Here is a 17,958-nt window from a genome sequence, read left to right on the forward strand (position 1 = left end):
ATTATAGGAGCCCGTCATGACACTGGCTATTTGTTTGTTTCTTTGTTTTGTATTTTTAGTAGAGACTGGATTTTGCCATCTTGGCCAACTGGTCTTGAATTCCTGACCTCATGATCCACCTGCCTTGGCCTCCCAAAGTGCTGGGATTACAGGTGTGAGCCACTGCCCCAGCCATGATTGAAACTTCTAAGAGATATATGAATGTTTCTGCTTGCGATGTTCAAACAGAATCCCCTGGAAAGCTAAAGATACCTTTACTAACTTTATCTTTACCTTTAATTTATGTTTTATTATTAAATTTAATATCAGATGTCAGTCTGAAAAGTATAGTTTTTATTTTTAAATGATATATTGATTACAACAAAATTATTTGTTTATTAACCCATTTTCTGTTTAGAAAAAATAGTGAAGCTCACTGCCAGTGCTTATTTAATTTTACTTAAACATGCTCTTTGAGGTCGAAGCAAATGTGACTGATCTTCAATGTGAAAATAAAACATAAAAACTGTTCTTGGAGTTCTTTATAAACAAAACTAATCTCTAATCCTAATGTAACAGAAATGTATATGACATAGGTTTAGAGACAGAGTATTCTGAGGACAAATAGGAAATGGGTTAACAGTTAATTTCCTAAGATAATCAGGTTGACCATATAATAATTCAGCATTTAAGCAATTTGGTCAATCACATTGGCTTTTGTCAAGTATTATTTATGCTACTCTCTTAAAATGTTTATCAAAATAGTGAGAATAATCATAACATTACAAAGGTAATTTACTGAATAAATGAGATACAATGTTTTAGAAATACTCAGAACAACAAAAATTTTAATTTTAATTTTGTTTGCTCATTGGCTTTTGGTTGTTAAAATGTAATTCATAGGGCTGGGCCTATGTTCTCAACTTTTATTAGTTAGGTTTTTGTTTTTGTTTTTATTTTTTGCAATACTTTCTTTTAGTCTAAGAAGGTTATTTTCTTCACCTTTTTGCTAAACATTGTAAATCTTGAAATGTATGAGGTTTTAAAACAAATCTAAGTTCTGAAATATTCATACTCTTTAGGTATGACTGTCCATAAAACATACAATATGCCAAAAATTCCAATAGTCTATTTATGTTGATTTCATGCCTTTTGAAGATAAAATACTAAACACTTCATCATATTTTTAGCAAACAAACACACTGATGAGAAGGTCACAACATAGTTGAAGTTTTCTACTAGCACGAATTAAATCAGTCCCATAAGACAACTTTAAGAATTACTAAACATTCTATGATAATCATATTTGTATCAGTGAAGTGCTTATTAGGTTGCTCTGGTCAATGCAATTAAATTAAGAGCAACAGTTGACATAAAAATAGATTGCTACAGGATAATTTCTAGTAAATATTAGAACATTCAGAACTTTGTTAGTTTTACCTGGGATAAATAACAATGAAAGTTGAATTTAGTTATGTTGATGTAGAAAAGATTTGCAACAATGCAAAGATACAACAATGGGTATTAGTTAATTTAAAGATAGTACAGTCATATAAAGTAATGCTATGAAATCATTTAAAATTATTATGTTCAAGACTGTAATAGTATGAAAGATATTAATAACATATTGGTGAGGTGAAAAATTCAATTCTAGTGCCTTTTGGGGAAGACAAATTCTTACTCTAACAAGTGATATATTTCATGCAGTTTCTGGAGACCTGAACTCACTCTCACAGAGAGAAGATGCCAATTCTACAAGCTTTCCTTCTATGCTTGTATTTAAATTCAGTTCAGATGGAAAAGGAAAGTTTTCACACCATGAGGACCAATTCTTTGATCTTTATGTTTTATGAATTTCCTAATTTTTACAGTAATAGAGAAAGAAATTATTGTAAAAAAAATGGTTCTCACAGGTGCCTTAAGATAAAATTCATTATAAATTAAAATCACAGAATGATAGATTTGGCAGGAACCTTAGAAGTTATCTAGTTTCTCCTATTATTTTATTGCTAAGGGACATTGAGGAAGTAAACCCTTGACTTAGTTCTGAGTTCAAAAGTTGACATATTTCAGGCTAGAATTCGAAACATAAATATTATGCAAAACTTATCATAGATTTTAAGTATTGAACAAACTTGACAGAAATTCAACAAGAAATTGACAAAACCACATTTCTCAGTCACTGTGGGAGACTTTATTACAACTCTTAGAAAACAACAGATGGCTTAGTGAAACACAAGTAAGGATGCAAGATTTTGGGTAAAACAACTTTGAAACATGATCACATGTAATATATCTATAGAGATACACACATATGACTGTAATTAACAGAAAAAATGTATTATTTTCCATACTATACATTTCCAAAAAATAAGAAAAAAGTCAAAATTCATAAAAAGAAATTCTAAAATGGTATAGAAGCTTGGTAAAGAAGATTAGTTCATTGACAGACACACTAATATCTTCAAATATCTTCAATAGATATATAGATAAACTAATTTCCTCCTTCTTTCTTGAGTTACTGAACAGTCTGTATTATGTCTTATCAATATTAAAGGAACTCTTTTAAAAATACCCATCTTTTGTCCATAGATTTTGCTAACATACATTGAGTGCTTAAGGTGTAATAGTATTTATTTTCTGTTTAACCTATGATGCACTAAGTAAATTATCTAAACTCACTTAAACTAGATGTTTTCTATTCTGTACCTATCAATTTAATCTGTTTTTCTATTGAATTGTAAAACATTTTCTTATGATTTCTATTTTTTCTTAATAAATGAATTGATCCTATATTGTATGTATTAAACATACATTTTCCTCAGTTTTTGCTATTATTTTACTTTTGTTTTTTTGGCTGCTTATTTTGTTTTGCCTAAAAAATTATTTTCTTTTTTTTTTGTTATTAAATTTAACTGTTTTGATGTTTTTGCCTTCTGGGTTTTGGTTATTCTAAACAATGCGTTCCTCATTCTAAGATTACAAAGTTAATAAATATTTTTTAAAGATAGTGTTTCTATGGTTGAAATGTTTGATACACCAAGATGTATTCTGATATGGTAAGTGAGGTGTTAGATTTTGGAGTCAGTGTTATGCTGGCCCCTACAAGATTCCATTCTTTAACTTTCAAATAACTTAAATAATTTTATAATTTACCTGCTTCTAGAAGATTTGAGGAAAATTAATCTATGTAACAACCCCTAACATGCCATTTTTTTTCTCAATTTCATTTGTGCCAGTTAGCACTTTTAGTATAGATTATAACTTTTTTCATATTTTTGTGGTCAGTAAGGATGATTTATATTTTTATGGAAAATCATTGGTTTCTTCCAAATTCTTTAAATGTATTTACCTACAAAGGGGCTAAAGATATTTGTATTACTAACATGTATTCTTCAGAATATGCAGTTATTTATTTAGTCAGAAGCCAAATTTAGGTCATTCTTCCTTTTTTTTTCCCTAGATTAGGTTACCTAAATGCTGGCAGCTATTGACCAGTAAGTTCTGTGTTTTCCTTTTACAATTGGAATTTTTTTTTTTTTTTTTTTGAGACGGAATTTCGCTCTTGTTGCCCAGGCTGGAGTGCAATGGCGCAATCTCGGCTCACCGCAACCTCCGCCTCCTGGGTTCAAGCAATTCTCCTGCCTCAGCCTCCTGAGTAGCTGGGATTACAGGCACGTGCCACCATGCCCAGCTAATTTTTTGTATTTTTAGTAGAGACGGGGTTTCACCATGTTGACCAGGCTGGTCTCGATCTCTCGACCTTGTGATCCACCCGCCTCGGCCTCCCAAAGTGCTGGGATTACAGGCTTGAGCCACCGCGCCCGGCCTTACAATTGGAATTTTTATTTGGCTCTTCTGTTACCCATCAGCCACCGTACACGGGATGTATGGAGATAAGGTATCATGTCTATTAGCTGATAGCTAGGATATGAGCAGCTATTATCTTAGATTGATGGAGAGCATAGCACATTGCCCAGAAAACCAAACTTTAAGCTGGTGGAACAAGAGCTTGGCTCAATTATGAAGGCCTGAGTTTTTTGCAAGCATAGACGTACACATGGAGATATAGATACCCAAGGGACAGTTGATCACAGGTAGGTAGATACAACCCAATATCCAATTTCTTTGTCTTAATAAAAACCATCTTGGCTTTTGCTGAGCACATTGCTAAAACTAAAAGAATACATTCCTCAGCTTTGCTTACAGTTGGGTATGAGGCCATGCTTAAGTTTTGGCCCATGACAGCTAATTGAAAAATATACCCTTACTATACCTTTCTTTGCTCCTTCTTCATTTCTATTGTTTAAATATGATGCCTGCATGTCCAACAGTCATTGTGGATAACATGAGGGTCACTACCCTGGGATGGTTCAGAGAGCTGGAAGAATTTCTAGTTTCCAACTAATGTGACACTGCCTTAAGAGGCATGCTTATGTAAGGGATTCTGTTATGTGCTACTATACTAGCTAGATAAGGACACTGTTAAATTGGCTTTCTATAATATATTCAGTCAAGCTTCATCCTAATTGATATATGTTTTGTCAACTGTTATAAATTGTATTACTCACCTTTTCGTATCCTTATATTTTGCCTTCCTGATTGGCCATGGGCTAAGAAATATGAACTAGTATTTTAGCATTATTAAAGTTCCAACAATTTCCTACACACTATCATTACTCTTTGTTTACATATTTAATATGATTTGTTGTATTTGTGTATTTCTGAGTGATTTCAATAACCTTAAAAAGTCCCATCAAACTATATATAGCCATACAGCCTTCTATAAATTTAAAAAACAATTATGTATTAATATTTAATATTAATATATTAACTCATGCTTCCTTTTCCTTGTATTTACTTAGTTTTATTTACATTTTAATTTCAACATTTTGAATCACTCTTTCTTTTTGACAATCTATTGATTGCCAAACAGGATATCCACATATAAGAAAATATAGTCAATATTGATATAGTCCATATTGGGTCTTATTTATTGATCAAATCTGATAATCTTTTATTTAAAAAAAATGATTTAATCCCAATTATATGTATTTCTTTCTTTTTTTTTTTTTTTTGGCAGAGTTTCACTTTTGTCCCCCAGGCTAGAGTATAATGGTGCAATCTTGGCTTAATGCAACCTCCACCTCCTGGGTTCAGGTGACTCTCTGGCTTCAGCTTCGTGAGTAGCTGGCACCTGCCACCACACCTGGAGAATTTTTTTGTATTTTTGTTGAGATGGGGTTTTACTATGTTGGCCAGGCTGGTCTCGAACTCTTGACCTCATGACCCATCTGCCTCAGCCTCCCAAAGTGCTGGGATTACAGGCAACAGCCACCGCTCCCAGTATTTATATGTATTTCATAACCAATTTAGTTGACCTTAAGCCTGTGTTCTAATTTTAGTATTATATACTGTTTTATTTTCAAAACTTCCTTGCTTCTTCATTCAGTTTCCCTTTTAAATTATATAATCTTTCTTTGTTCATTTTTGTAATTTGAAAAGAATGATTTCTTTAGTTCTATAGTTGTTACTATTTTAATATTAAGTGATATAGATAAGCCTTCATGGTTTAATTTGCAAGCAGAGGGTTCAGTTGGTGGTGGCTGGGGACCCAGGGTTGAGTAGGTCTCTTTTAGTCTTCAAGTCATCAGGGGAACTCACAGGAAGCAGATTATGAATAACAATGTAGAGAGAGCTGAGGATAACTTAATTAATAACTTCAAAATGTTTAGATGTATGACATATAGACCTGCATTTATATGTACTCTGGCCTCAGAATCCACAAATTTTAGGGGAAGATATATATTTTTTAAATCACCATACTGAAATATAATTATTATGAAATATTTGAAGCAACATTAAGTATGTTCAAAGGTTTCTCCCATCCATAAGTCTTGAGATTAAATTAATATATTTAGCATCACTATGGTGAGTAATACCATACCTATGAAAGACTTTTCTCTCTTCAGAAGCACAAACCCCAAACTCCTATTATACTTGAATCTTTCCAGTTGGAATTTACCAGTGGATTCATTTATACTCACTTACAACATTTGAGAGTGTAAACTGTTCTGCATTAGACTGTCTTATGAATTTTTAAGTAATAGATATGTATCACTTTGGCTTTGGAAATAATTATGCATACATAGCTTCTATATTCCCTAAGCATTGTTCTTCTATTTCTCTTATCCCTTGAAGCAAATACAGTTTTCTTATGTTTTGTTTTAGTGTAATGAACAATTTTTTTCTTGATCAAAATCTTGATCAAAATATGTGAACTCAAAGGACTACTTTGAATTGATTTTTATCTAAGTCAATATGTAAAAGAAGTTTGATGAGGACAGTATGAAAGCAAGAGAGTTATTTGTGAGGCTGATAAAAACATTGCAAAGCTTACCAGGCAGTAGCAGCAGTTAATAATATCTGCCGAAGAACTCACACGGTAGAACCTATCTATTTTTCTAACCTTACAGTAGTAATGCAATGTAATTTTAATTGACTGTTAATACTTAAATTCTCAATGTTATCTCCTTTTACCCCATAGTAAGATAAAAGGCATTTTACAATGGATTTCAAAAGGGAAGATTCTCCCAATGGCAAACGATCTTCTATTAAATGTTTCAGGAAGACTCGTTTTACCACTGAAATATTTAATGTGAATATGTCGTCTTGTTTTAAGTTGAGAAAGGTAAGCTTAGCACAGGGCTCATAATACTTACTGGTTCTGATGGACAACAGTGACCTTCTATGTGGTTTACGTGAGTTTTTTAATTTTTAAAACTAAACTGAAATCTCATCTTCAGTGTTTCCATCTTGAAACATCAAATAGTTTTATAATTATTTCCAGAGAGTTATAAATCATTTTTTTCTCATAAACTAATGAATAGGTTGCAACTAATCTAAAAATAGGGACATGATTCAGTCTGAAACTCTCCAAATATTTTATTTTATTAAAAATGATTCCATATTAAAAGAAGACTTCAAGAAATACGGAAGACAGAATACATCCATTAACTTTCACCCTTTCTTAAAACCACACTAAAATGAAGACAAAGAGATTTTTAAAGGTGCATAAATGAAGAAGGAAAGAACAAGGCAGTTTACATCAGGTACAAAATGCCAATGATGAACATTAGATGTTGAGGGAAAATAAGTGACCCCAAAACACAGAATCCTAGGAGGTACACAGGAAACCAAATTACATCATAATAACACTGCGCCATCCCCACAAGACAACAAAATAAGTGGAACCCAGTTACTTTTTCATGTGTAAGTGAAGAAAAGGTTAAAATAAAGAGGATTAGCTGAAAATTCACTTAAGAAGCATATTCCCAAATCAGATCCCCCTTGGATCGATGCTCAGAATATCTAAACCCCAATATACAGGCCCCAAATAGTCAGTATATGAGTAAAAAAAAAGAGGTATCTGACATATGAGGTAGCATCTAAAATAAAAGATGGAAAGTAAGATAAAGAAACAGAAGAAAGCAACAAGGAAGAATCAAAGTTTGGGCAGATTTTTAAAATAATTCAAAAACTATAACAGCATCCTTGGAAAGATTGGCAAAAATGCTGCAACTATCAATCAAGAACAGAGTACAATAAAAGGGACTGTCAGAGGAAACAAAGAGCTCTTGGAAAAAAAGAATATATACATATATTCCTATTTATTTATATACATGTGTTCATATATCCTTTCTGATAATATATACGCATATCATAAAGAATATCTTAACATTATATTCAGGAATTGACATGGCAGACAGAAGGGAAATGATTTTCTCTGAGAGTAGAGAAAATACAAACAGATAAATAAAAGTGGGACCAAGACTTTTTTTTCTAAGTTCAAGAGATTAAAAACATAAAATAAAGAAATTCTAGAAAAGAAGAACCAAGCAAGTTGGGATTAAAAATAACTAATGAATATTGTTAATGAGGATTTTTACTTCCCTTGTACACTCATAAGGACATCTACCGGATGGTGTATTCCACCAAACAAGGGCAAATTCCAAGAAAGAGGATGGTGCCAGATATGGGGTGGGAGGTCGGTGGCAGAAGAAAAGCATCAGAACTCAGCAAGGTGATAGTGAAGGTTGATCCTAGGAGGACAACTGTGTGCTAAACCGACAGGAAAAGACAAACCATCCAGATGGGAGTGGTCCAATGGCTCTGAATTAGATTTCTTCAGAAAGATAAAAGATGGCAAAGCTGTTTTCTCTGGACATTTTCAGAGAGGATTCAGAGAATTGGTAAAAAGCTAAAATGTGTTACAAGCTGAAAAGATCTAAAAAGAACCTTAACTCCAACAATAAAAGATTTGCAAGAAAGAAAAAGCAATGACAACTTATTACATGGTTCAACTCTGAAATGCATTTACTTCATGAGATGAGGCAAAAGCTGTATATTTGTCTCATCAAAGTGATACTACACTTGTGGTGGGATGATGGGGGTGTGTGTGGGCAGCAGGTGAGCTGCAGAGAAGGAAGCAAGGATAATCAATAAAGGAATACCTAAAAACAGAAGAACAAAAAATAGTAACAAAGGCATAATGGAGAGACACGGAAGTGAAAGGTAAAATTAACAAAAAGCTGAAAAAACATAAAGTGGGAGAAAAGGAAGTGTTGTTCATGCAATGCTATTTATGTAGAATGATTTACCTTACATTCGGAGGCTGAGGTCAGTGAGTCACTTGAGATCAGGAATTTGAGATCAGCCTGATTCACATGGTGAAATCCTGGCTCTACTAAAAATACAAAAATTATCTGGGCATGGTGGCCTGTGCCTGTAATCCCAGTTATGTCAAGTTGCATGTCAAGCTCATTAATGAGCTATGAAATGCATTTAGTTGGCTCCACTGCTTTCACCAAATAGGTACAATTGGAAATAACAATATAGAAAATATCAAGGCTAAAAGAATACTGCTATCAATGTAGTAAAGGTGAGTTGTTTTTGTGAAACTTGTGTCTGAGTGTTTATGAGTTTTTGTGCTTTGTTTTAATGTGACATAAAGTAAAATGTATTTAGGTACTTCTAATTTGAAACTACATTGTTTAGTTAGTCTGATTCTCTAGTTATAAAGAGGGAAAGAGTGCCAAGTAGATTATTTTTAAAATCTGCCCAAACTTTGATTGCTCCTTGTTGCTTTCTTGTTTATCTTACATTCTATCTTTTATTTACACAGAAGCAAGCAGCTGAGAACAAAACTCCTCTTACATGAGGGCGATTAGTAAAACATCTGATGTAATGGAGTGTTCACAGCCTGTAAAATCAAAAGGACCTGTGGTGATACTCCAGCCCTACGATTTAATTGATTTACAAACAGTGCTGACCCCTTCAGTTTTCTGTCACCTCTTCTCCTGCTCTTTTTGTCTATGTCATTTATAACATTTGTATTGTTTTATCATTTTTGAGGTTTCCTAAGGAGCCAGAGATAAATGCCTATGCTTGATCCTCCAGGTTGAACTCCAGTCTGCCAACCTTCTATTATGCTGTGATGAGGAAAATGTGCTACCTGAGGGATTGTGTTGCTTACTAACTTTATAGTTTGGGATAATATTTATTCTCTGGCCTTCAGCTTCTCTGTTCATAACATAATGAGGCTGGACTTGTGTCCTGTCTCTACAAACTCGACTTAAAAACCCAAGTTTGTCCTTTATTTTATGGTCTATTCCTTTCCAACTCCCATTTTTACAGTTTTTAAATATAAATCTTCCAGTCTGAATAATTAACAGTGTCTCATAATTTAATGAGGAATTACTTCTCTTTTTCAGAAAAGCCACAGGAAATAGAAGGCAAAGCTTACCAAGGAACTAGGATCAAGTAACTATTGTAAATAATATGACGTGATTTTACATTCTGACATTTAAAAATTTTCCCTAGAGAGAGACACCAACATGAAATATGGTTGGCTAAGAAAATCTAGTGTTAATTTGAGTTTATGTGTGTGTCTGTGTCTGCGCCTGTGTTCATGCAGACAGATACTTATATATTGGTTTGTCTTTGGGGTTTGTCACCATCACTAAAAGAAATTCTAACACAAAAGTTAGTACCGTTGGTGGATGAATTACTTCTTTGAGGCTGAGATATTCTAACAAGATGCCTAGGCAGATTAAAAACCATATAGATTCAGAAGTTCAAGGTAAAAGGAACTTTACATTTGTTGTTATCCATTCAACTGAGCCAGAAATTTCCTTACAGATATTTCTTACACCAAGTATTTTTCTGGCTATTTCAGTCATTGAATATCCAATGTTATGCAATGACTGAAAATGTGTCAAATCATCGCTCTGAATATAATTTTTAAGGCAGTATTTCTGGATCCTTCTAACTGTAGTGGATATTTGCTATGTTTTGTGGTATTTTTTGAATAATCATCTTCGGTTTAAGCAAGTTTCTTACAGGTCCTGCCTACTCAAGACAGAAGTCAGAAACTTGTTTGTACAGTCTTGCTGAAGCTAGGCTCTATGGATCAGACACTACTACATTCCAACAGTGTCATGCAGCATGCATAACTCAGAATACATTTTTCTGGCAATGATGGTGGCAGTGACTAGAGTGACAGAATCTTTATAGGAATGGTTCTGGGTAGGTCAGTGCTTTTGAAAGTTTAGTCTTCAAGAATGATTTTCTGGCTGTCCTGGATACTTGATGAGTTTCCCCAGATCTTTTTATTAAGTATGTTCTGTTTAACCTCAGCTGTCTGGATACTGCTGAAAGAAAGTGGCCAAAAGACTGAGATTTTCTTCATGTCTACTCATATTAGGTGAAGAACTAGGGCCGAGTTAGAAAGTATTAAAAACGAAAACTACATATGAGATAATCAATAAAATAACCTTTTCAAAATTTAATTCAGTCTGTCTTATCTCTAGTCAGAGATTTGCTCACTCACTATGTTGAACACCTATTTTGGGCCCAAGGCAGGCATAGATCATTAAGCCAGCTCTCTTCCTACAGAAATATACAGCATAGTTGGAATATAACAAATGGACAAAATTGTAGGGCACTGTTTTAATAAGTACCAGAACATAGAAATATACAGAGAAAAACAGATAGAGCAGAGAGTAGTCAGTCAGTATCAAGGGAATCAAGGAAGGCTTTCCAGAAGAAGTGCTATTTAGGTTAAAAAGACGCATCTCTAGACTTAAAAATCTCTTAATCCTTATCCTAAAGTTAGAAAAAAATATGCTGTCATGTGCAAGGAGGTAGTTCATGAAGAATGACCCAAAAAAGCTTGCCTCAGGAAATGGTAAAAGAGGATGTGTAAATGACTTAAATGGGACTGTGTGTCACTCATTTTTCCATCTCCTTTTACAGAAAATGTTTAATCCTACCCTCTTCAGATACCTTCCTTTTTTAGCTATTCAATTGGAATATGCAACCTATCTTCTTTTTAATAGAAAAGACTTAGCCCCTTTCTGAGAATGGATATAGTATGTGGGAGTATTGATGATTCCATATCATTCAACTATGTGGGGGATGTTGGCCATAGTTAAAATTAGGTCGATGTAGAGAGAAATTGAAAGATGTGGCATAGTCATTGTGGCTCTCAGGTCTCAGATCATGACTTTCGAAGTCCAACTATATCCTAGTGCTCCTCACAGTGTTTCCATCCCCTCTTCTGAGTAAGTCCATCAGGCCAGATTGGGTTCAGATGCCCTACTGCAACATGTAACACACACATACACACACACCCCACAACATAAATGACCTAACATAATAGACTTTGCATTATTTATTTATTGCTGCACAGCAAATTATCTCCAAAACTTAGTGGTTTAAAGCACTAAGTATTTATTACTTCTCACAGTTTCTGTAGGTCAGGAATTCAGGAACAGTTGACTGGTCAGGCCCTCATAAGGTTGCAGTCAAAATTTTGTTCAGAACTGCTGTCATTCAAAATCTTAACTGTGCATGGCAGATGTGCTTCTCAGAGTGGCTCACTCCAGTGCCTGGCTGGTTGGTAGCAACTCTTTGTGAATAGGCTCAGATGTCTCTTGAGTGTTCTTAAAACATGGTGGCTAGCTTTTCTAGAGCAAGCAATATGATAAAGAGAGACATACAGAAAGCCAGGTGAAAACTATTATTTTTATTACCTAGCCTTGGAAGTTACAGAGCATTATTCCATATTTGATTTGTAAGACATGAGTCATTAAATTCAAAGTATTTGCAGACATGTTTTAAAACCATTCCACTTTTATGAGTTTTTTTGTTTGTTTGTTTGTTTATTTGAGACAGAGTTTCAATCTTGTCTCCCAGGCTGGAGTGCAATGGCACGTTCTTGGCTCACTGCAACCTGGAGTGCAATGGCACATTCTTGGTTCATTGCAACCTCCTCCTACTGGGTTCAAGTGATTCTCCTGCCTCAGCCTAAGTAGCTGGGGTTACAGGCATCCGCCACCACACCCAGCTAATTTTTGTATTTTTAGTAGAGGAATTGGCCAGGCTGGTCTTGAACTCCTGACCTCAGGTTATCCACCCTGCCTCAGTCTCCCAAATTGCTGAGATTACAGGGGTGAGCCACCACGTTCAGTTGAGTTTCTTTGTTTCTAAGTGAAATGGCTACCCAATATCATCTGGGACTCATGTTCCTATCATGCTATTCTGACATCTTCAATAACTGACTTGCATTATGGAGATGATAAAATGGCTGGTAGAATTCTAGCCACGTAGGTGTTTATCCCAGAAGCGGGAAGAAGAAAACTGGTAGCACCCTTACCTTGTAAAGACATTTCAAGGAAGTATTAATGAATTTTATTTAAACTTGGCTAGAACTATGTTGCTCCCTTAGCTACATAGAAGACTGAGAACTATTATCTTTTATTACCAGCTAAACTTAGGGGTTCTGTTTCAAAGAGGGATAGTGAAAGCAGATGTCAGGGTAGAGTCAACGAATTATTATTTAAAAGCTCTCAAGAACGGCCAGGTGCAGTGGCTAATGTCTGCAATCCCAGTACTATGAGTGGTTGAGACAGAAGAACTGCTTGAGGTCAAAAGTTCAAAACAGAGTGAGATTACCATCTCTATGAAAGACTACAACAGCAGCAATAACAACAACAACAAAAAATTTAACCACTTGTGGTAATGGGCACCTGTAGTCCCAGCTACTTGGGATGGTGAGGTGGGAGGATCAATCACTTAAGCCCAGGTGTTCAAGACTGCACTGAGCTGTGGTTGCACCACTACACTCCAGCCTGGCAAACGGAGCAAGACCCAGACTCTACAAAAAAACCAAACCAAACAAACAGTCTAGAGATTCTTGGTTTTGGTGAAAATGATGGAGTAGCCCATTTTGCCCAGATCCTCCTTCTTAACAACAGAATAATACCCTGAACACAATTCAAAAAATCAGTATAGGAAACTTCTGAAAGATGGCAAAGAAAGAACCGAACTGCTTAGGGACCTCAAGACTTGAGAAACAACACGAAGGTGAGTTTCCCAGGTTCCTTATTCTTATCCATACATCCCAAGCAAGGTACCGCAGAAGATTCCCACCACGAAGTTACAAGGGAACAGACAAAATCCTCAGAAAAAAATCTGGTTTTCTTTCGCAAAGTACTCAGAAAAGACTGGCCTTACAACAGAACATGTTGTTGGCAATATCCACTCTACTCCAGCCAAATATCAGTGAATAAACTGCAATTTCAACGTGGAGCTGAGCCTCCACCCTTACTAGTCAACAAAAGATTGAATAAGGTACAGTGAGTCTCAGGTAATCAGCACTCCGCTTTTTCCCAGTTATTAGTGTTACTGGAGTCCGGTGGGGATTCAAACTTCCATACTCACCAGTCATTAACAAGGGTGACTGAGGTACTGGGAGTAGAAGCCAGTTGGCATTTCTGTCTCCACCTCATCCTTTAATGTCAGATGGCACCAGAGTAGTTGAGGTTTTCCCTTAGCACTCAGCAATAAAGTGGTGTGGGCTGTTCTTCTAATTCCTACCTCCCAGATGCTTTCATTGCTCAGCAGGGAGCTAAGTTCCTTGCCTTGCTCCTCAACTCAGAGGCAAGGAGGTATCCTACTTTTGCTGGGAAGATGTTGACAGTGGCTCAGTGTCCACCTCAAGCATTTTCCAAAGGCAATATGATGCTCCACTTTTGCCAGCAGTAGGGTTGGCAAGACCCAGTCAGTGGGAAAACTGAACTTACCTATCTAGCTCAAGTTATTTCATTCAACAGGGGTGCCTACTAAAAAAATGATTAAATAGAATCAAGTTGTAACAGAATATTCAAAATGAGAAAGACACCTGACACACATCAATACCAAGGTGAATCAGTTGTTTGAATTAGCTGACAAAGATTACTGAAGCATTAAAATGGTCTTCAACAAGCAGTTATAAATTCTCTTTAAAAATGAAAAAATATATTAGCAAACAAACAGAAAAATATAAAAAGAACCAGATGGAAATCACAGAACTGAAAAGTATAATAAGTAAATCTTTGGACTTGAAAATCAGTGAACCCATCAATCAAATGTACTAAAAAAATAGAGAATGTCAGTGAGCCATGAACCAATAACGAAAGAGCTGACATTTATTTATTGGAGTCAAAGAAGAGGACTCAGAAAAAAATGCTAACAAGGTACTTGGAAAAAAATAATGGGTGAATACTCCACAAATATTGTGAGACACTGACCTACTAATTCAAGACACCAAAGAAATATAACCCCCACACATTCTAAACTCCCCAAAACGAAAAATAAAGTAAATAATCTTGAAATTGTCTGTAGAGAGAGAGACTGTGTTATGCAGAGAATAATCATTCACATGATAGTGGATTTCTCATACAAAACAGAAACCATGGAGGATAAAAGAAAAGGGTCCATCATTTTCCATGTGGTAAAATAAAAGTACTGTTGACCATGAATACTGTATCTGGTGAAACTATCATTCAGGAATGAAGAAGAAATAAAGACATTTTCAGATCAAAGAAAACGAAAAACAAAAATCACTAGCAAACCTACCTTAAGTTTTCTAAAGAGAAAGAAAATGATAACCAAAAAAAAAGGCTTAGGACTTCAGAAAGAAAATGAGAACATTAAACGGGGTAAAAGGTAGGGTAAATAAATGACTCTGCTTTTATTTGTTAAATCATATTTGATGGTTGAAGAAAAAATTATAATGCTATTTAAATGTAGTATCTACTGTATGTAGAGAGAATGTTCAAGGTAAGAAATGAAGGTAAGATTTTTTAAGTTTTGTTCAAAGAGGCAAAACCTCAATATTTGAAGTTAAATATGTATGTTTTCTTGTGTAAAATAACTAAAATCTTTGGTCATAAAATAAATCTCAGCCAATTAAAAAAATTGAATTATACAGAATATGTTCTCTGACCATTGTGAAAAAACTAGAAATTAATAAAAAATGTAAAAATCTCCAAACGTTTGGAAATTATACAACACATTTCTAAACATATATGTTAAAGAATAATTCTGAAAGGAATCCAAAAATACATTGAACTCAATAAAATGAACATGAAATACATAAAAATATGTGGAATGAGACTAAAGTAGTGCAAAGAGGGAAATTTGTTACATAAAATGCTTATAATTAGGAAAGAAGAAAATTCCTAAATTAATAATCTAATTTCCTACCTTAAGACATTAAGAAATAAAGAGCAAAATAGTCCCAGACAGGCAGAAGGAAGAAAATAATAAATATATAAAATAAATAAATAAATAAAATTGAAACCACAAATATTTTAGTTTGGCACAAAAGCAACTGTGGTTTTTGTCATTAAACATCATTAAAGGTAATGACAAAAACTGCAGTCACTTTTGTACCAATCTACTAATAGAGAAAAATCAATAAAACAAAAAGCTAATTCATCAAAAAATTAACAAAAGTCATAAACCTCTAGCATGATCAACAAAAATGGAATGAAGAAATAAATCATCAATCTTGGTAATAAAATAGAGGCTATTACTACAGATCCTGCAGCCGGAAGAAAGATATGAAGAGAATGGTACAAGTAACTTTATATTCATAAGTTCAAAGATTTAGAAGAAATGAATCAGTTCCTTTAAATCTACCCACTACGAAGCCAAGATGAAATATATAATCCGAATAGTTCCTATACCAAAAAAAGATTACATTTGTTATTAAAAACTCCTTAAAAAGTTAAGAAAAATACCTCAATTCAGAGTACAAACCAAAGTAAACTGAGCGTGTCATTGCTGATTGCAATCCAGAGCTTGATTAGAACAAATCTTTTAAATTCGTGTTGCTTGTTTAAAAAATTTTAAGAGCAAAAATATTTTACTTATTAAAAAAAGAGGAGTTTGCATTATTGATCTGTGTTATCCCAAGTGTCATTGTGTTCTAAAAAGTAAGACAAGAATTTGCTTGATTCACAGGAGAATTCTCTGAGCATCAGTGAGCACTGGAAAGCTTTTCATGCCGCTAAGTGAGGCATATTAGATTGAGAAACACTTCTAAATGCATTTTAAGAGTTTTTTTTTGCTTTGACTTTTCATTTAGTGTTATACACTCTACTTGTGTCGATATATTAATGTTTTAGGTAAGGAAAACCAATATTAATGTGAACATCATGTCATTTCACAGCTCTCTGATTTTACCCATCTTCCTCCCTCCACAAGACACGTTATTTTTACCACATTTTTCCTAATAACTCTCATTTTTCAAGGTTCACGTCTTGTCTCTTAAATGGCTCATTTCTTTGCTCCCACAGTATTCCCCTGCAGGTCTCTGGTAGAATCTGTTACCTTTGCCATCTTTGATCCTGCCATTGGTGAAACAATGCTCTCGTATGTTCTTTGGAGAACTAGGCCCTCTCAGAATTACAAATCAAAGATTTGGTAGTGACTGCTTCCTATCACGGCCTGAGGGTTGGGTTACCATTGTCCACTTCTCATGCCCCTTGTCACCAGGGATTAGTTCAGGGTTGGACATGTAACCAAATGAAAACTAACATGATTCAAGGTCAGAACTGTTGAAGCTTCCAAGGTGGAGGAATTCTCCTTTTCTCGTGAATGAATTTTAGGAAAAGAATCTGCCTGCTTTCCATAATGTGAGATACGTAACTGATATTCCATAATGTGAGATGTGGAAGAGTTGTGCCATTGTTTAAGGCACCTGAATTTGGAGGCTTGGAGTTTCATGTTATGAAGTCCATTGATTGAACTGGCAGATGATAGAGAAGATCACTGGCTTTGAGCTGTTCCTCTAAGGTCAAGCCTTACCTCTCAATTTTTTATTTATATGTGACAATACATTCAGATTTCAGTGCCCTTATATTAATTCAGGAAGAAACCTGCTTCAGATATTACCTATCTTCACTCATTATACTCTAATTAAATGATTAATTTATGTGTTTTTTCTCACAAGAGTGTGAGTTAATGTAGCAACTTACATTTTTTTAGCCCCAGTTTGAAGCTTACAGCATACCATTTAGAGAACAATGAATAAACATATTTAAAAATTGTTTCACATTTTAGTTTAATTTTTAGTTCCTTTCTTTACTTTCAGTTATCTTGTAGAGAACAGGATGCTTGGTGTAGTATGCATGAACAGTAATCATAAACTTATATTCATTTTTAGTATGACTGCCTCACATTTACCAATGTGAGGGAACTGTCCATTTACCCGAGGACAGAAATAAGTGGCAAAAATTTGCAATGGCACTTGGGATAGTTTTTATCTTCTGAAATAGCTATCCCATGGTAATTTAAGAGAGAATGATATATAATGCCCGTTTTGCACTAGTTAGCTAAAAATAAACAAACAACTTACAAAGATAAACATAAAAGGTTCTTTGTAGATCTTCACTTAGAGAATCTATATCCATTTAAGAACAGTATGCTTTACCAGGATAAGCAGAATTCTGAGTCAAAGAATAAACTGGCTCCACATATATTCTTATGTTAAGATTATTAAATTAATAAATACACAGGCCCCACAAAATTTTAAAACCACCTTGGTGCAAATCTAAAGAACTGAAGTGTTTCTAGAATTCTTTTTCA

This window comes from Saimiri boliviensis, chromosome 3, assembly GCF_048565385.1.
Source record: "Saimiri boliviensis isolate mSaiBol1 chromosome 3, mSaiBol1.pri, whole genome shotgun sequence".
Classification (NCBI taxonomy): Eukaryota; Metazoa; Chordata; class Mammalia; order Primates; family Cebidae; genus Saimiri; species Saimiri boliviensis.